The 18,617-nt window shown below is 47.7% G+C and overlaps 12 non-coding genes across 12 annotated transcripts; all 12 read right to left on the reverse strand.

Annotated features, from left to right (window-relative positions):
* Nucleotides 1-931: 931 nt before the first annotated feature.
* Nucleotides 932-1,122, reverse strand: LOC142686533 (U2 spliceosomal RNA). Its single transcript, XR_012855867.1, has one exon. It is a non-coding gene; the product is annotated as a U2 spliceosomal RNA (small nuclear RNA).
* Nucleotides 1,123-2,409: 1,287 nt separating this feature from the next.
* On the reverse strand, nucleotides 2,410-2,600 carry LOC142686534 (U2 spliceosomal RNA). Its single transcript, XR_012855868.1, has one exon. It is a non-coding gene; the product is annotated as a U2 spliceosomal RNA (small nuclear RNA).
* Nucleotides 2,601-3,899: 1,299 nt separating this feature from the next.
* Nucleotides 3,900-4,090, reverse strand: LOC142686536 (U2 spliceosomal RNA). Its single transcript, XR_012855870.1, has one exon. It is a non-coding gene; the product is annotated as a U2 spliceosomal RNA (small nuclear RNA).
* A 1,284-nt stretch (nucleotides 4,091-5,374) lies between these two features.
* LOC142686537 (U2 spliceosomal RNA) lies at nucleotides 5,375-5,565 on the reverse strand. The gene has a single exon (XR_012855871.1). It is a non-coding gene; the product is annotated as a U2 spliceosomal RNA (small nuclear RNA).
* Nucleotides 5,566-6,849: 1,284 nt separating this feature from the next.
* Nucleotides 6,850-7,040, reverse strand: LOC142686538 (U2 spliceosomal RNA). Its single transcript, XR_012855872.1, has one exon. It is a non-coding gene; the product is annotated as a U2 spliceosomal RNA (small nuclear RNA).
* Nucleotides 7,041-8,324: 1,284 nt separating this feature from the next.
* LOC142686539 (U2 spliceosomal RNA) lies at nucleotides 8,325-8,515 on the reverse strand. The gene has a single exon (XR_012855873.1). It is a non-coding gene; the product is annotated as a U2 spliceosomal RNA (small nuclear RNA).
* A 1,292-nt stretch (nucleotides 8,516-9,807) lies between these two features.
* On the reverse strand, nucleotides 9,808-9,998 carry LOC142686686 (U2 spliceosomal RNA). Its single transcript, XR_012856006.1, has one exon. It is a non-coding gene; the product is annotated as a U2 spliceosomal RNA (small nuclear RNA).
* A 1,284-nt stretch (nucleotides 9,999-11,282) lies between these two features.
* Nucleotides 11,283-11,473, reverse strand: LOC142686540 (U2 spliceosomal RNA). The gene has a single exon (XR_012855874.1). It is a non-coding gene; the product is annotated as a U2 spliceosomal RNA (small nuclear RNA).
* A 1,284-nt stretch (nucleotides 11,474-12,757) lies between these two features.
* On the reverse strand, nucleotides 12,758-12,948 carry LOC142686541 (U2 spliceosomal RNA). Its single transcript, XR_012855875.1, has one exon. It is a non-coding gene; the product is annotated as a U2 spliceosomal RNA (small nuclear RNA).
* A 1,284-nt stretch (nucleotides 12,949-14,232) lies between these two features.
* Nucleotides 14,233-14,423, reverse strand: LOC142686542 (U2 spliceosomal RNA). Its single transcript, XR_012855876.1, has one exon. It is a non-coding gene; the product is annotated as a U2 spliceosomal RNA (small nuclear RNA).
* A 1,288-nt stretch (nucleotides 14,424-15,711) lies between these two features.
* On the reverse strand, nucleotides 15,712-15,902 carry LOC142686544 (U2 spliceosomal RNA). The gene has a single exon (XR_012855877.1). It is a non-coding gene; the product is annotated as a U2 spliceosomal RNA (small nuclear RNA).
* Nucleotides 15,903-17,190: 1,288 nt separating this feature from the next.
* LOC142686545 (U2 spliceosomal RNA) lies at nucleotides 17,191-17,381 on the reverse strand. Its single transcript, XR_012855878.1, has one exon. It is a non-coding gene; the product is annotated as a U2 spliceosomal RNA (small nuclear RNA).
* Between the last annotated feature and the right edge of the window lie 1,236 nt (nucleotides 17,382-18,617).

Here is an 18,617-nt window from a genome sequence, read left to right on the forward strand (position 1 = left end):
CTGAGCAGCACTGACCAACACTGCCTGGGCCCAGGCTTTTATCTCTGAGGCCCCATTATGATGTCAGAAAGCTGGCTCTGGAATCCTGAGGGCTCCACTATGACACGTGCAAAGTTCCGTCTGAACTTTATATAAGACGGTGAGGCTCAGTCAGTCACTCAGTGTTGCCTGAGAGGGCAACACTGCAACAGCCGGCCGCCAGGCTGTCTTTTTTTTGCACAGCTAGTTGCCTCCAGGAGGCCACAAGAGGGAGACAAGGGACTGCAAAATGGAAAATAGGCATCCACCAACTTTACAGACAACTTCTCCTTGCTCCTACAACCTCCATCCTTGCCTTGCACAGTTTGTTATTCTTCTAGGTAACATAGTAACAAATCCAAATTGCTGCTCTCTTTGTAGGCAAGCAAGGCTTTGTTGCAACTGCAATTCTTACTTCTTCTTGAAATGTAGGGACGACAGTACATTCCATCACATCCATCTAGTGTACACAGGTAGGTCCATTGTGGCGGGCAGGCGAGCGGGCGGGCTGCTTTATTGGCTGTTTGCTGTTCCCTACTCCACTCCACTATTTGACTGTTGTGCTGCATCAATCAATCAATCAATCAATCAATCAATCAATCAATCAATCAATCAGTGGCTGGCTCAGGTGCAGCTCTTTAACTTACCTAAAAGGGAGGGCGGAGAGAAGACAAGGAAGGTGAATGAGGTGTTCCAATGTGAAATGCCGGAAACACAGAAACACAGACGACACACAACAAGAGGTGGCAATCTATTCATTAATTGCATTTAATCAATGAGCTCATTATCACTCATGCATTGTCCAACAGGTGTTGAAATAATGGGATTAAAAGGGGAGATCCCTTCAGAAAGACAGAAACAATAGCAAAGACAAAAAACACTTTTGGAATCTGCTTTTAGTCAACACATAAGGAAAGGGTGCACCGGTCCTGGAAATACTGCAATACCAGGTCAATGCGTGGAGTGGACAGAGCAAGCTCTATTTCCATCTCCCTGTTCTAAAAATCCATTTAATATATGGTCCCCAGATAGGGGACGTATCAGATATTAAACTGATAAGAACAGATACTACACTTGATCTTAGCCAAAAGGCCGAGAAGCGATAACCCGAACGGGCCGCGCGTTGCCCGAGCCTGCCCGATACTGCTGTTCAGCCCTTGCAGCGATTCAGCCTACTTCTAGGCAATTCCATGGGGCCCTGCAGGCTCACACACTCACAGCTACACGGGAGGTGAATAAAGGCCGGAGAGGAAGCCAGACAGGATTTGCTTCTTTTGCTTGCACCACAATGCAGTGCTGAAAGAGGAGGAATCTACATAAAAACGCCTTCCTGGCAACGCCCAAATGCCCTGCTGCCATGCAGATAAACACTGGCAGCGGCAGCAAGTGCATGCCCACAGCCACCCCTTGTTCCTTCACACCTTGTATCAGCTGTAATCCAGTCCAGTCCAGTGCTGCCTGCTGAGCAGCACTGACCAACACTGCCTGGGCCCAGGCTTTTATCTCTGAGGCCCCATTATGATGTCAGAAAGCTGGCTCTGGAATCCTGAGGGCTCCACTATGACACGTGCAAAGTTCCGTCTGAACTTTATATAAGACGGTGAGGCTCAGTCAGTCACTCAGTGTTGCCTGAGAGGGCAACACTGCAACAGCCGGCCGCCAGGCTGTCTTTTTTTTGCACAGCTAGTTGCCTCCAGGAGGCCACAAGAGGGAGACAAGGGACTGCAAAATAGAAAATAGGCATCCACCAACTTTACAGACAACTTCTCCTTGCTCCTACAACCTCCATCCTTGCACAGTTTGTTATTCTTCTAGGTAACATAGTAACAAATCCAAATTGCTGCTCTCTTTGTAGGCAAGCAAGGCTTTGTTGCAACTGCAATTCTTACTTCTTCTTGAAATGTAGGGACGACAGTACATTCCATCACATCCATCTAGTGTACACAGGTAGGTCCATTGTGGCGGGCAGGCGAGCGGGCGGGCTGCTTTATTGGCTGTTTGCTGTTCCCTACTCCACTCCACTATTTGACTGTTGTGCTGCATCAATCAATCAATCAATCAATCAATCAATCAATCAATCAATCAATCAATCAGTGGCTGGCTCAGGTGCAGCTCTTTAACTTACCTAAAAGGGAGGGCGGAGAGAAGACAAGGAAGGTGAATGAGGTGTTCCAATGTGAAATGCCGGAAACACAGAAACACAGACGACACACAACAAGAGGTGGCAATCTATTCATTAATTGCATTTAATCAATGAGCTCATTATCACTCATGCATTGTCCAACAGGTGTTGAAATAATGGGATTAAAAGGGGAGATCCCTTCAGAAAGACAGAAACAATAGCAAAGACAAAAAACACTTTTGGAATCTGCTTTTAGTCAACACATAAGGAAAGGGTGCACCGGTCCTGGAAATACTGCAATACCAGGTCAATGCGTGGAGTGGACAGAGCAAGCTCTATTTCCATCTCCCTGTTCTAAAAATCCATTTAATATATGGTCCCCAGATAGGGGACGTATCAGATATTAAACTGATAAGAACAGATACTACACTTGATCTTAGCCAAAAGGCCGAGAAGCGATAACCCGAACGGGCCGCGCGTTGCCCGAGCCTGCCCGATACTGCTGTTCAGCCCTTGCAGCGATTCAGCCTACTTCTAGGCAATTCCATGGGGCCCTGCAGGCTCACACACTCACAGCTACACGGGAGGTGAATAAAGGCCGGAGAGGAAGCCAGACAGGATTTGCTTCTTTTGCTTGCACCACAATGCAGTGCTGAAAGAGGAGGAATCTACATAAAAACGCCTTCCTGGCAACGCCCAAATGCCCTGCTGCCATGCAGATAAACACTGGCAGCGGCAGCAAGTGCATGCCCACAGCCACCCCTTGTTCCTTCACACCTTGTATCAGCTGTAATCCAGTCCAGTCCAGTGCTGCCTGCTGAGCAGCACTGACCAACACTGCCTGGGCCCAGGCTTTTATCTCTGAGGCCCCATTATGATGTCAGAAAGCTGGCTCTGGAATCCTGAGGGCTCCACTATGACACGTGCAAAGTTCCGTCTGAACTTTATATAAGACGGTGAGGCTCAGTCAGTCACTCAGTGTTGCCTGAGAGGGCAACACTGCAACAGCCGGCCGCCAGGCTGTCTTTTTTTTGCACAGCTAGTTGCCTCCAGGAGGCCACAAGAGGGAGACAAGGGACTGCAAAATGGAAAATAGGCATCCACCAACTTTACAGACAACTTCTCCTTGCTCCTACAACCTCCATCCTTGCACAGTTTGTTATTCTTCTAGGTAACATAGTAACAAATCCAAATTGCTGCTCTCTTTGTAGGCAAGCAAGGCTTTGTTGCAACTGCAATTCTTACTTCTTCTTGAAATGTAGGGACGACAGTACATTCCATCACATCCATCTAGTGTACACAGGTAGGTCCATTGTGGCGGGCAGGCGAGCGGGCGGGCTGCTTTATTGGCTGTTTGCTGTTCCCTACTCCACTCCACTATTTGACTGTTGTGCTGCATCAATCAATCAATCAATCAATCAATCAATCAATCAATCAATCAATCAATCAATCAATCAATCAGTGGCTGGCTCAGGTGCAGCTCTTTAACTTACCTAAAAGGGAGGGTGGAGAGAAGACAAGGAAGGTGAATGAGGTGTTCCAATGTGAAATGCCGGAAACACAGAAACACAGACGACACACAACAAGAGGTGGCAATCTATTCATTAATTGCATTTAATCAATGAGCTCATTATCACTCATGCATTGTCCAACAGGTGTTGAAATAATGGGATTAAAAGGGGAGATCCCTTCAGAAAGACAGAAACAATAGCAAAGACAAAAAACACTTTTGGAATCTGCTTTTAGTCAACACATAAGGAAAGGGTGCACCGGTCCTGGAAATACTGCAATACCAGGTCAATGCGTGGAGTGGACAGAGCAAGCTCTATTTCCATCTCCCTGTTCTAAAAATCCATTTAATATATGGTCCCCAGATAGGGGACGTATCAGATATTAAACTGATAAGAACAGATACTACACTTGATCTTAGCCAAAAGGCCGAGAAGCGATAACCCGAACGGGCCGCGCGTTGCCCGAGCCTGCCCGATACTGCTGTTCAGCCCTTGCAGCGATTCAGCCTACTTCTAGGCAATTCCATGGGGCCCTGCAGGCTCACACACTCACAGCTACACGGGAGGTGAATAAAGGCCGGAGAGGAAGCCAGACAGGATTTGCTTCTTTTGCTTGCACCACAATGCAGTGCTGAAAGAGGAGGAATCTACATAAAAACGCCTTCCTGGCAACGCCCAAATGCCCTGCTGCCATGCAGATAAACACTGGCAGCGGCAGCAAGTGCATGCCCACAGCCACCCCTTGTTCCTTCACACCTTGTATCAGCTGTAATCCAGTCCAGTCCAGTGCTGCCTGCTGAGCAGCACTGACCAACACTGCCTGGGCCCAGGCTTTTATCTCTGAGGCCCCATTATGATGTCAGAAAGCTGGCTCTGGAATCCTGAGGGCTCCACTATGACACGTGCAAAGTTCCGTCTGAACTTTATATAAGACGGTGAGGCTCAGTCAGTCACTCAGTGTTGCCTGAGAGGGCAACACTGCAACAGCCGGCCGCCAGGCTGTCTTTTTTTTGCACAGCTAGTTGCCTCCAGGAGGCCACAAGAGGGAGACAAGGGACTGCAAAATGGAAAATAGGCATCCACCAACTTTACAGACAACTTCTCCTTGCTCCTACAACCTCCATCCTTGCACAGTTTGTTATTCTTCTAGGTAACATAGTAACAAATCCAAATTGCTGCTCTCTTTGTAGGCAAGCAAGGCTTTGTTGCAACTGCAATTCTTACTTCTTCTTGAAATGTAGGGACGACAGTACATTCCATCACATCCATCTAGTGTACACAGGTAGGTCCATTGTGGCGGGCAGGCGAGCGGGCGGGCTGCTTTATTGGCTGTTTGCTGTTCCCCTACTCCACTCCACTATTTGACTGTTGTGGTGCATCAATCAATCAATCAATCAATCAATCAATCAATCAATCAATCAATCAGTGGCTGGCTCAGGTGCAGCTCTTTAACTTACCTAAAAGGGAGGGCGGAGAGAAGACAAGGAAGGTGAATGAGGTGTTCCAATGTGAAATGCCGGAAACACAGAAACACAGACGACACACAACAAGAGGTGGCAATCTATTCATTAATTGCATTTAATCAATGAGCTCATTATCACTCATGCATTGTCCAACAGGTGTTGAAATAATGGGATTAAAAGGGGAGATCCCTTCAGAAAGACAGAAACAATAGCAAAGACAAAAAGCACTTTTGGAATCTGCTTTTAGTCAACACATAAGGAAAGGGTGCACCGGTCCTGGAAATACTGCAATACCAGGTCAATGCGTGGAGTGGACAGAGCAAGCTCTATTTCCATCTCCCTGTTCTAAAAATCCATTTAATATATGGTCCCCAGATAGGGGACGTATCAGATATTAAACTGATAAGAACAGATACTACACTTGATCTTAGCCAAAAGGCCGAGAAGCGATAACCCGAACGGGCCGCGCGTTGCCCGAGCCTGCCCGATACTGCTGTTCAGCCCTTGCAGCGATTCAGCCTACTTCTAGGCAATTCCATGGGGCCCTGCAGGCTCACACACTCACAGCTACACGGGAGGTGAATAAAGGCCGGAGAGGAAGCCAGACAGGATTTGCTTCTTTTGCTTGCACCACAATGCAGTGCTGAAAGAGGAGGAATCTACATAAAAACGCCTTCCTGGCAACGCCCAAATGCCCTGCTGCCATGCAGATAAACACTGGCAGCGGCAGCAAGTGCATGCCCACAGCCACCCCTTGTTCCTTCACACCTTGTATCAGCTGTAATCCAGTCCAGTCCAGTGCTGCCTGCTGAGCAGCACTGACCAACACTGCCTGGGCCCAGGCTTTTATCTCTGAGGCCCCATTATGATGTCAGAAAGCTGGCTCTGGAATCCTGAGGGCTCCACTATGACACGTGCAAAGTTCCGTCTGAACTTTATATAAGACGGTGAGGCTCAGTCAGTCACTCAGTGTTGCCTGAGAGGGCAACACTGCAACAGCCGGCCGCCAGGCTGTCTTTTTTTTGCACAGCTAGTTGCCTCCAGGAGGCCACAAGAGGGAGACAAGGGACTGCAAAATAGAAAATAGGCATCCACCAACTTTACAGACAACTTCTCCTTGCTCCTACAACCTCCATCCTTGCACAGTTTGTTATTCTTCTAGGTAACATAGTAACAAATCCAAATTGCTGCTCTCTTTGTAGGCAAGCAAGGCTTTGTTGCAACTGCAATTCTTACTTCTTCTTGAAATGTAGGGACGACAGTACATTCCATCACATCCATCTAGTGTACACAGGTAGGTCCATTGTGGCGGGCAGGCGAGCGGGCGGGCTGCTTTATTGGCTGTTTGCTGTTCCCCTACTCCACTCCACTATTTGACTGTTGTGCTGCATCAATCAATCAATCAATCAATCAATCAATCAATCAATCAATCAATCAGTGGCTGGCTCAGGTGCAGCTCTTTAACTTACCTAAAAGGGAGGGCGGAGAGAAGACAAGGAAGGTGAATGAGGTGTTCCAATGTGAAATGCCGGAAACACAGAAACACAGACGACACACAACAAGAGGTGGCAATCTATTCATTAATTGCATTTAATCAATGAGCTCATTATCACTCATGCATTGTCCAACAGGTGTTGAAATAATGGGATTAAAAGGGGAGATCCCTTCAGAAAGACAGAAACAATAGCAAAGACAAAAAACACTTTTGGAATCTGCTTTTAGTCAACACATAAGGAAAGGGTGCACCGGTCCTGGAAATACTGCAATACCAGGTCAATGCGTGGAGTGGACAGAGCAAGCTCTATTTCCATCTCCCTGTTCTAAAAATCCATTTAATATATGGTCCCCAGATAGGGGACGTATCAGATATTAAACTGATAAGAACAGATACTACACTTGATCTTAGCCAAAAGGCCGAGAAGCGATAACCCGAACGGGCCGCGTGTTGCCCGAGCCTGCCCGATACTGCTGTTCAGCCCTTGCAGCGATTCAGCCTACTTCTAGGCAATTCCATGGGGCCCTGCAGGCTCACACACTCACAGCTACACGGGAGGTGAATAAAGGCCGGAGAGGAAGCCAGACAGGATTTGCTTCTTTTGCTTGCACCACAATGCAGTGCTGAAAGAGGAGGAATCTACATAAAAACGCCTTCCTGGCAACGCCCAAATGCCCTGCTGCCATGCAGATAAACACTGGCAGCGGCAGCAAGTGCATGCCCACAGCCACCCCTTGTTCCTTCACACCTTGTATCAGCTGTAATCCAGTCCAGTCCAGTGCTGCCTGCTGAGCAGCACTGACCAACACTGCCTGGGCCCAGGCTTTTATCTCTGAGGCCCCATTATGATGTCAGAAAGCTGGCTCTGGAATCCTGAGGGCTCCACTATGACACGTGCAAAGTTCCGTCTGAACTTTATATAAGACGGTGAGGCTCAGTCAGTCACTCAGTGTTGCCTGAGAGGGCAACACTGCAACAGCCGGCCGCCAGGCTGTCTTTTTTTTGCACAGCTAGTTGCCTCCAGGAGGCCACAAGAGGGAGACAAGGGACTGCAAAATGGAAAATAGGCATCCACCAACTTTACAGACAACTTCTCCTTGCTCCTACAACCTCCATCCTTGCACAGTTTGTTATTCTTCTAGGTAACATAGTAACAAATCCAAATTGCTGCTCTCTTTGTAGGCAAGCAAGGCTTTGTTGCAACTGCAATTCTTACTTCTTCTTGAAATGTAGGGACGACAGTACATTCCATCACATCCATCTAGTGTACACAGGTAGGTCCATTGTGGCGGGCAGGCGAGCGGGCGGGCTGCTTTATTGGCTGTTTGCTGTTCCCCTACTCCACTCCACTATTTGACTGTTGTGCTGCATCAATCAATCAATCAATCAATCAATCAATCAATCAATCAATCAATCGGTGGCTGGCTCAGGTGCAGCTCTTTAACTTACCTAAAAGGGAGGGCGGAGAGAAGACAAGGAAGGTGAATGAGGTGTTCCAATGTGAAATGCCGGAAACACAGAAACACAGACGACACACAACAAGAGGTGGCAATCTATTCATTAATTGCATTTAATCAATGAGCTCATTATCACTCATGCATTGTCCAACAGGTGTTGAAATAATGGGATTAAAAGGGGAGATCCCTTCAGAAAGACAGAAACAATAGCAAAGACAAAAAACACTTTTGGAATCTGCTTTTAGTCAACACATAAGGAAAGGGTGCACCGGTCCTGGAAATACTGCAATACCAGGTCAATGCGTGGAGTGGACAGAGCAAGCTCTATTTCCATCTCCCTGTTCTAAAAATCCATTTAATATATGGTCCCCAGATAGGGGACGTATCAGATATTAAACTGATAAGAACAGATACTACACTTGATCTTAGCCAAAAGGCCGAGAAGCGATAACCCGAACGGGCCGCGCGTTGCCCGAGCCTGCCCGATACTGCTGTTCAGCCCTTGCAGCGATTCAGCCTACTTCTAGGCAATTCCATGGGGCCCTGCAGGCTCACACACTCACAGCTACACGGGAGGTGAATAAAGGCCGGAGAGGAAGCCAGACAGGATTTGCTTCTTTTGCTTGCACCACAATGCAGTGCTGAAAGAGGAGGAATCTACATAAAAACGCCTTCCTGGCAACGCCCAAATGCCCTGCTGCCATGCAGATAAACACTGGCAGCGGCAGCAAGTGCATGCCCACAGCCACCCCTTGTTCCTTCACACCTTGTATCAGCTGTAATCCAGTCCAGTCCAGTGCTGCCTGCTGAGCAGCACTGACCAACACTGCCTGGGCCCAGGCTTTTATCTCTGAGGCCCCATTATGATGTCAGAAAGCTGGCTCTGGAATCCTGAGGGCTCCACTATGACACGTGCAAAGTTCCGTCTGAACTTTATATAAGACGGTGAGGCTCAGTCAGTCACTCAGTGTTGCCTGAGAGGGCAACACTGCAACAGCCGGCCGCCAGGCTGTCTTTTTTTTGCACAGCTAGTTGCCTCCAGGAGGCCACAAGAGGGAGACAAGGGACTGCAAAATGGAAAATAGGCATCCACCAACTTTACAGACAACTTCTCCTTGCTCCTACAACCTCCATCCTTGCACAGTTTGTTATTCTTCTAGGTAACATAGTAACAAATCCAAATTGCTGCTCTCTTTGTAGGCAAGCAAGGCTTTGTTGCAACTGCAATTCTTACTTCTTCTTGAAATGTAGGGACGACAGTACATTCCATCACATCCATCTAGTGTACACAGGTAGGTCCATTGTGGCGGGCAGGCGAGCGGGCGGGCTGCTTTATTGGCTGTTTGCTGTTCCCCTACTCCACTCCACTATTTGACTGTTGTGCTGCATCAATCAATCAATCAATCAATCAATCAATCAATCAATCAATCAATCAATCAATCAGTGGCTGGCTCAGGTGCAGCTCTTTAACTTACCTAAAAGGGAGGGCGGAGAGAAGACAAGGAAGGTGAATGAGGTGTTCCAATGTGAAATGCCGGAAACACAGAAACACAGACGACACACAACAAGAGGTGGCAATCTATTCATTAATTGCATTTAATCAATGAGCTCATTATCACTCATGCATTGTCCAACAGGTGTTGAAATAATGGGATTAAAAGGGGAGATCCCTTCAGAAAGACAGAAACAATAGCAAAGACAAAAAACACTTTTGGAATCTGCTTTTAGTCAACACATAAGGAAAGGGTGCACCGGTCCTGGAAATACTGCAATACCAGGTCAATGCGTGGAGTGGACAGAGCAAGCTCTATTTCCATCTCCCTGTTCTAAAAATCCATTTAATATATGGTCCCCAGATAGGGGATGTATCAGATATTAAACTGATAAGAACAGATACTACACTTGATCTTAGCCAAAAGGCCGAGAAGCGATAACCCGAACGGGCCGCGCGTTGCCCGAGCCTGCCCGATACTGCTGTTCAGCCCTTGCAGCGATTCAGCCTACTTCTAGGCAATTCCATGGGGCCCTGCAGGCTCACACACTCACAGCTACACGGGAGGTGAATAAAGGCCGGAGAGGAAGCCAGACAGGATTTGCTTCTTTTGCTTGCACCACAATGCAGTGCTGAAAGAGGAGGAATCTACATAAAAACGCCTTCCTGGCAACGCCCAAATGCCCTGCTGCCATGCAGATAAACACTGGCAGCGGCAGCAAGTGCATGCCCACAGCCACCCCTTGTTCCTTCACACCTTGTATCAGCTGTAATCCAGTCCAGTCCAGTGCTGCCTGCTGAGCAGCACTGACCAACACTGCCTGGGCCCAGGCTTTTATCTCTGAGGCCCCATTATGATGTCAGAAAGCTGGCTCTGGAATCCTGAGGGCTCCACTATGACACGTGCAAAGTTCCGTCTGAACTTTATATAAGACGGTGAGGCTCAGTCAGTCACTCAGTGTTGCCTGAGAGGGCAACACTGCAACAGCCGGCCGCCAGGCTGTCTTTTTTTTGCACAGCTAGTTGCCTCCAGGAGGCCACAAGAGGGAGACAAGGGACTGCAAAATGGAAAATAGGCATCCACCAACTTTACAGACAACTTCTCCTTGCTCCTACAACCTCCATCCTTGCACAGTTTGTTATTCTTCTAGGTAACATAGTAACAAATCCAAATTGCTGCTCTCTTTGTAGGCAAGCAAGGCTTTGTTGCAACTGCAATTCTTACTTCTTCTTGAAATGTAGGGACGACAGTACATTCCATCACATCCATCTAGTGTACACAGGTAGGTCCATTGTGGCGGGCAGGCGAGCGGGCGGGCTGCTTTATTGGCTGTTTGCTGTTCCCCTACTCCACTCCACTATTTGACTGTTGTGCTGCATCAATCAATCAATCAATCAATCAATCAATCAATCAATCAATCAATCAGTGGCTGGCTCAGGTGCAGCTCTTTAACTTACCTAAAAGGGAGGGCGGAGAGAAGACAAGGAAGGTGAATGAGGTGTTCCAATGTGAAATGCCGGAAACACAGAAACACAGACGACACACAACAAGAGGTGGCAATCTATTCATTAATTGCATTTAATCAATGAGCTCATTATCACTCATGCATTGTCCAACAGGTGTTGAAATAATGGGATTAAAAGGGGAGATCCCTTCAGAAAGACAGAAACAATAGCAAAGACAAAAAACACTTTTGGAATCTGCTTTTAGTCAACACATAAGGAAAGGGTGCACCGGTCCTGGAAATACTGCAATACCAGGTCAATGCGTGGAGTGGACAGAGCAAGCTCTATTTCCATCTCCCTGTTCTAAAAATCCATTTAATATATGGTCCCCAGATAGGGGACGTATCAGATATTAAACTGATAAGAACAGATACTACACTTGATCTTAGCCAAAAGGCCGAGAAGCGATAACCCGAACGGGCCGCGCGTTGCCCGAGCCTGCCCGATACTGCTGTTCAGCCCTTGCAGCGATTCAGCCTACTTCTAGGCAATTCCATGGGGCCCTGCAGGCTCACACACTCACAGCTACACGGGAGGTGAATAAAGGCCGGAGAGGAAGCCAGACAGGATTTGCTTCTTTTGCTTGCACCACAATGCAGTGCTGAAAGAGGAGGAATCTACATAAAAACGCCTTCCTGGCAACGCCCAAATGCCCTGCTGCCATGCAGATAAACACTGGCAGCGGCAGCAAGTGCATGCCCACAGCCACCCCTTGTTCCTTCACACCTTGTATCAGCTGTAATCCAGTCCAGTCCAGTGCTGCCTGCTGAGCAGCACTGACCAACACTGCCTGGGCCCAGGCTTTTATCTCTGAGGCCCCATTATGATGTCAGAAAGCTGGCTCTGGAATCCTGAGGGCTCCACTATGACACGTGCAAAGTTCCGTCTGAACTTTATATAAGACGGTGAGGCTCAGTCAGTCACTCAGTGTTGCCTGAGAGGGCAACACTGCAACAGCCGGCCGCCAGGCTGTCTTTTTTTTGCACAGCTAGTTGCCTCCAGGAGGCCACAAGAGGGAGACAAGGGACTGCAAAATGGAAAATAGGCATCCACCAACTTTACAGACAACTTCTCCTTGCTCCTACAACCTCCATCCTTGCACAGTTTGTTATTCTTCTAGGTAACATAGTAACAAATCCAAATTGCTGCTCTCTTTGTAGGCAAGCAAGGCTTTGTTGCAACTGCAATTCTTACTTCTTCTTGAAATGTAGGGACGACAGTACATTCCATCACATCCATCTAGTGTACACAGGTAGGTCCATTGTGGCGGGCAGGCGAGCGGGCGGGCTGCTTTATTGGCTGTTTGCTGTTCCCCTACTCCACTCCACTATTTGACTGTTGTGCTGCATCAATCAATCAATCAATCAATCAATCAATCAATCAATCAATCAATCAGTGGCTGGCTCAGGTGCAGCTCTTTAACTTACCTAAAAGGGAGGGCGGAGAGAAGACAAGGAAGGTGAATGAGGTGTTCCAATGTGAAATGCCGGAAACACAGAAACACAGACGACACACAACAAGAGGTGGCAATCTATTCATTAATTGCATTTAATCAATGAGCTCATTATCACTCATGCATTGTCCAACAGGTGTTGAAATAATGGGATTAAAAGGGGAGATCCCTTCAGAAAGACAGAAACAATAGCAAAGACAAAAAACACTTTTGGAATCTGCTTTTAGTCAACACATAAGGAAAGGGTGCACCGGTCCTGGAAATACTGCAATACCAGGTCAATGCGTGGAGTGGACAGAGCAAGCTCTATTTCCATCTCCCTGTTCTAAAAATCCATTTAATATATGGTCCCCAGATAGGGGACGTATCAGATATTAAACTGATAAGAACAGATACTACACTTGATCTTAGCCAAAAGGCCGAGAAGCGATAACCCGAACGGGCCGCGCGTTGCCCGAGCCTGCCCGATACTGCTGTTCAGCCCTTGCAGCGATTCAGCCTACTTCTAGGCAATTCCATGGGGCCCTGCAGGCTCACACACTCACAGCTACACGGGAGGTGAATAAAGGCCGGAGAGGAAGCCAGACAGGATTTGCTTCTTTTGCTTGCACCACAATGCAGTGCTGAAAGAGGAGGAATCTACATAAAAACGCCTTCCTGGCAACGCCCAAATGCCCTGCTGCCATGCAGATAAACACTGGCAGCGGCAGCAAGTGCATGCCCACAGCCACCCCTTGTTCCTTCTCACCTTGTATCAGCTGTAATCCAGTCCAGTCCAGTGCTGCCTGCTGAGCAGCACTGACCAACACTGCCTGGGCCCAGGCTTTTATCTCTGAGGCCCCATTATGATGTCAGAAAGCTGGCTCTGGAATCCTGAGGGCTCCACTATGACACGTGCAAAGTTCCGTCTGAACTTTATATAAGACGGTGAGGCTCAGTCAGTCACTCAGTGTTGCCTGAGAGGGCAACACTGCAACAGCCGGCCGCCAGGCTGTCTTTTTTTTGCACAGCTAGTTGCCTCCAGGAGGCCACAAGAGGGAGACAAGGGACTGCAAAATGGAAAATAGGCATCCACCAACTTTACAGACAACTTCTCCTTGCTCCTACAACCTCCATCCTTGCACAGTTTGTTATTCTTCTAGGTAACATAGTAACAAATCCAAATTGCTGCTCTCTTTGTAGGCAAGCAAGGCTTTGTTGCAACTGCAATTCTTACTTCTTCTTGAAATGTAGGGACGACAGTACATTCCATCACATCCATCTAGTGTACACAGGTAGGTCCATTGTGGCGGGCAGGCGAGCGGGCGGGCTGCTTTATTGGCTGTTTGCTGTTCCCCTACTCCACTCCACTATTTGACTGTTGTGCTGCATCAATCAATCAATCAATCAATCAATCAATCAATCAATCAATCAATCAGTGGCTGGCTCAGGTGCAGCTCTTTAACTTACCTAAAAGGGAGGGCGGAGAGAAGACAAGGAAGGTGAATGAGGTGTTCCAATGTGAAATGCCGGAAACACAGAAACACAGACGACACACAACAAGAGGTGGCAATCTATTCATTAATTGCATTTAATCAATGAGCTCATTATCACTCATGCATTGTCCAACAGGTGTTGAAATAATGGGATTAAAAGGGGAGATCCCTTCAGAAAGACAGAAACAATAGCAAAGACAAAAAACACTTTTGGAATCTGCTTTTAGTCAACACATAAGGAAAGGGTGCACCGGTCCTGGAAATACTGCAATACCAGGTCAATGCGTGGAGTGGACAGAGCAAGCTCTATTTCCATCTCCCTGTTCTAAAAATCCATTTAATATATGGTCCCCAGATAGGGGACGTATCAGATATTAAACTGATAAGAACAGATACTACACTTGATCTTAGCCAAAAGGCCGAGAAGCGATAACCCGAACGGGCCGCGCGTTGCCCGAGCCTGCCCGATACTGCTGTTCAGCCCTTGCAGCGATTCAGCCTACTTCTAGGCAATTCCATGGGGCCCTGCAGGCTCACACACTCACAGCTACACGGGAGGTGAATAAAGGCCGGAGAGGAAGCCAGACAGGATTTGCTTCTTTTGCTTGCACCACAATGCAGTGCTGAAAGAGGAGGAATCTACATAAAAACGCCTTCCTGGCAACGCCCAAATGCCCTGCTGCCATGCAGATAAACACTGGCAGCGGCAGCAAGTGCATGCCCACAGCCACCCCTTGTTCCTTCACACCTTGTATCAGCTGTAATCCAGTCCAGTCCAGTGCTGCCTGCTGAGCAGCACTGACCAACACTGCCTGGGCCCAGGCTTTTATCTCTGAGGCCCCATTATGATGTCAGAAAGCTGGCTCTGGAATCCTGAGGGCTCCACTATGACACGTGCAAAGTTCCGTCTGAACTTTATATAAGACGGTGAGGCTCAGTCAGTCACTCAGTGTTGCCTGAGAGGGCAACACTGCAAGAGCCGGCCGCCAGGCTGTCTTTTTTTTGCACAGCTAGTTGCCTCCAGGAGGCCACAAGAGGGAGACAAGGGACTGCAAAATGGAAAATAGGCATCCACCAACTTTACAGACAACTTCTCCTTGCTCCTACAACCTCCATCCTTGCACAGTTTGTTATTCTTCTAGGTAACATAGTAACAAATCCAAATTGCTGCTCTCTTTGTAGGCAAGCAAGGCTTTGTTGCAACTGCAATTCTTACTTCTTCTTGAAATGTAGGGACGACAGTACATTCCATCACATCCATCTAGTGTACACAGGTAGGTCCATTGTGGCGGGCAGGCGAGCGGGCGGGCTGCTTTATTGGCTGTTTGCTGTTCCCCTACTCCACTCCACTATTTGACTGTTGTGCTGCATCAATCAATCAATCAATCAATCAATCAATCAATCAATCAATCAATCAATCAGTGGCTGGCTCAGGTGCAGCTCTTTAACTTACCTAAAAGGGAGGGCGGAGAGAAGACAAGGAAGGTGAATGAGGTGTTCCAATGTGAAATGCCGGAAACACAGAAACACAGACGACACACAACAAGAGGTGGCAATCTATTCATTAATTGCATTTAATCAATGAGCTCATTATCACTCATGCATTGTCCAACAGGTGTTGAAATAATGGGATTAAAAGGGGAGATCCCTTCAGAAAGACAGAAACAATAGCAAAGACAAAAAACACTTTTGGAATCTGCTTTTAGTCAACACATAAGGAAAGGGTGCACCGGTCCTGGAAATACTGCAATACCAGGTCAATGCGTGGAGTGGACAGAGCAAGCTCTATTTCCATCTCCCTGTTCTAAAAATCCATTTAATATATGGTCCCCAGATAGGGGACGTATCAGATATTAAACTGATAAGAACAGATACTACACTTGATCTTAGCCAAAAGGCCGAGAAGCGATAACCCGAACGGGCCGCGCGTTGCCCGAGCCTGCCCGATACTGCTGTTCAGCCCTTGCAGCGATTCAGCCTACTTCTAGGCAATTCCATGGGGCCCTGCAGGCTCACACACTCACAGCTACACGGGAGGTGAATAAAGGCCGGAGAGGAAGCCAGACAGGATTTGCTTCTTTTGCTTGCACCACAATGCAGTGCTGAAAGAGGAGGAATCTACATAAAAACGCCTTCCTGGCAACGCCCAAATGCCCTGCTGCCATGCAGATAAACACTGGCAGCGGCAGCAAGTGCATGCCCACAGCCACCCCTTGTTCCTTCACACCTTGTATCAGCTGTAATCCAGTCCAGTCCAGTGCTGCCTGCTGAGCAGCACTGACCAACACTGCCTGGGCCCAGGCTTTTATCTCTGAGGCCCCATTATGATGTCAGAAAGCTGGCTCTGGAATCCTGAGGGCTCCACTATGACACGTGCAAAGTTCCGTCTGAACTTTATATAAGACGGTGAGGCTCAGTCAGTCACTCAGTGTTGCCTGAGAGGGCAACACTGCAACAGCCGGCCGCCAGGCTGTCTTTTTTTTGCACAGCTAGTTGCCTCCAGGAGGCCACAAGAGGGAGACAAGGGACTGCAAAATGGAAAATAGGCATCCACCAACTTTACAGACAACTTCTCCTTGCTCCTACAACCTCCATCCTTGCACAGTTTGTTATTCTTCTAGGTAACATAGTAACAAATCCAAATTGCTGCTCTCTTTGTAGGCAAGCAAGGCTTTGTTGCAACTGCAATTCTTACTTCTTCTTGAAATGTAGGGACGACAGTACATTCCATCACATCCATCTAGTGTACACAGGTAGGTCCATTGTGGCGGGCAGGCGAGCGGGCGGGCTGCTTTATTGGCTGTTTGCTGTTCCCCTACTCCACTCCACTATTTGACTGTTGTGCTGCATCAATCAATCAATCAATCAATCAATCAATCAATCAATCAATCAATCAATCAGTGGCTGGCTCAGGTGCAGCTCTTTAACTTACCTAAAAGGGAGGGCGGAGAGAAGACAAGGAAGGTGAATGAGGTGTTCCAATGTGAAATGCCGGAAACACAGAAACACAGACGACACACAACAAGAGGTGGCAATCTATTCATTAATTGCATTTAATCAATGAGCTCATTATCACTCATGCATTGTCCAACAGGTGTTGAAATAATGGGATTAAAAGGGGAGATCCCTTCAGAAAGACAGAAACAATAGCAAAGACAAAAAACACTTTTGGAATCTGCTTTTAGTCAACACATAAGGAAAGGGTGCACCGGTCCTGGAAATACTGCAATACCAGGTCAATGCGTGGAGTGGACAGAGCAAGCTCTATTTCCATCTCCCTGTTCTAAAAATCCATTTAATATATGGTCCCCAGATAGGGGACGTATCAGATATTAAACTGATAAGAACAGATACTACACTTGATCTTAGCCAAAAGGCCGAGAAGCGATAACCCGAACGGGCCGCGCGTTGCCCGAGCCTGCCCGATACTGCTGTTCAGCCCTTGCAGCGATTCAGCCTACTTCTAGGCAATTCCATGGGGCCCTGCAGGCTCACACACTCACAGCTACACGGGAGGTGAATAAAGGCCGGAGAGGAAGCCAGACAGGATTTGCTTCTTTTGCTTGCACCACAATGCAGTGCTGAAAGAGGAGGAATCTACATAAAAACGCCTTCCTGGCAACGCCCAAATGCCCTGCTGCCATGCAGATAAACACTGGCAGCGGCAGCAAGTGCATGCCCACAGCCACCCCTTGTTCCTTCACACCTTGTATCAGCTGTAATCCAGTCCAGTCCAGTGCTGCCTGCTGAGCAGCACTGACCAACACTGCCTGGGCCCAGGCTTTTATCTCTGAGGCCCCATTATGATGTCAGAAAGCTGGCTCTGGAATCCTGAGGGCTCCACTATGACACGTGCAAAGTTCCGTCTGAACTTTATATAAGACGGTGAGGCTCAGTCAGTCACTCAGTGTTGCCTGAGAGGGCAACACTGCAACAGCCGGCCGCCAGGCTGTCTTTTTTTTGCACAGCTAGTTGCCTCCAGGAGGCCACAAGAGGGAGACAAGGGACTGCAAAATGGAAAATAGGCATCCACCAACTTTACAGACAACTTCTCCTTGCTCCTACAACCTCCATCCTTGCACAGTTTGTTATTCTTCTAGGTAACATAGTAACAAATCCAAATTGCTGCTCTCTTTGTAGGCAAGCAAGGCTTTGTTGCAACTGCAATTCTTACTTCTTCTTGAAATGTAGGGACGACAGTACATTCCATCACATCCATCTAGTGTACACAGGTAGGTCCATTGTGGCGGGCAGGCGAGCGGGCGGGCTGCTTTATTGGCTGTTTGCTGTTCCCCTACTCCACTCCACTATTTGACTGTTGTGCTGCATCAATCAATCAATCAATCAATCAATCAATCAATCAATCAATCAATCAATCAATCAATCAATCAATCAATCGGTGGCTGGCTCAGGTGCAGCTCTTTAACTACCTAAAAGGGAGGGCGGAGAGAAGACAAGGAAGGTGAATGAGGTGTTCCAATGTGAAATGCCGGAAACACAGAAACACAGACGACACACAACAAGAGGTGGCAATCTATTCATTAATTGCATTTAATCAATGAGCTCATTATCACTCATGCATTGTCCAACAGGTGTTGAAATAATGGGATTAAAAGGGGAGATCC

The sequence above is a fragment of the Rhinoderma darwinii genome (assembly GCF_050947455.1).
Source record: "Rhinoderma darwinii isolate aRhiDar2 chromosome 5 unlocalized genomic scaffold, aRhiDar2.hap1 SUPER_5_unloc_18, whole genome shotgun sequence".
Taxonomy (NCBI): domain Eukaryota; kingdom Metazoa; phylum Chordata; class Amphibia; order Anura; family Rhinodermatidae; genus Rhinoderma; species Rhinoderma darwinii.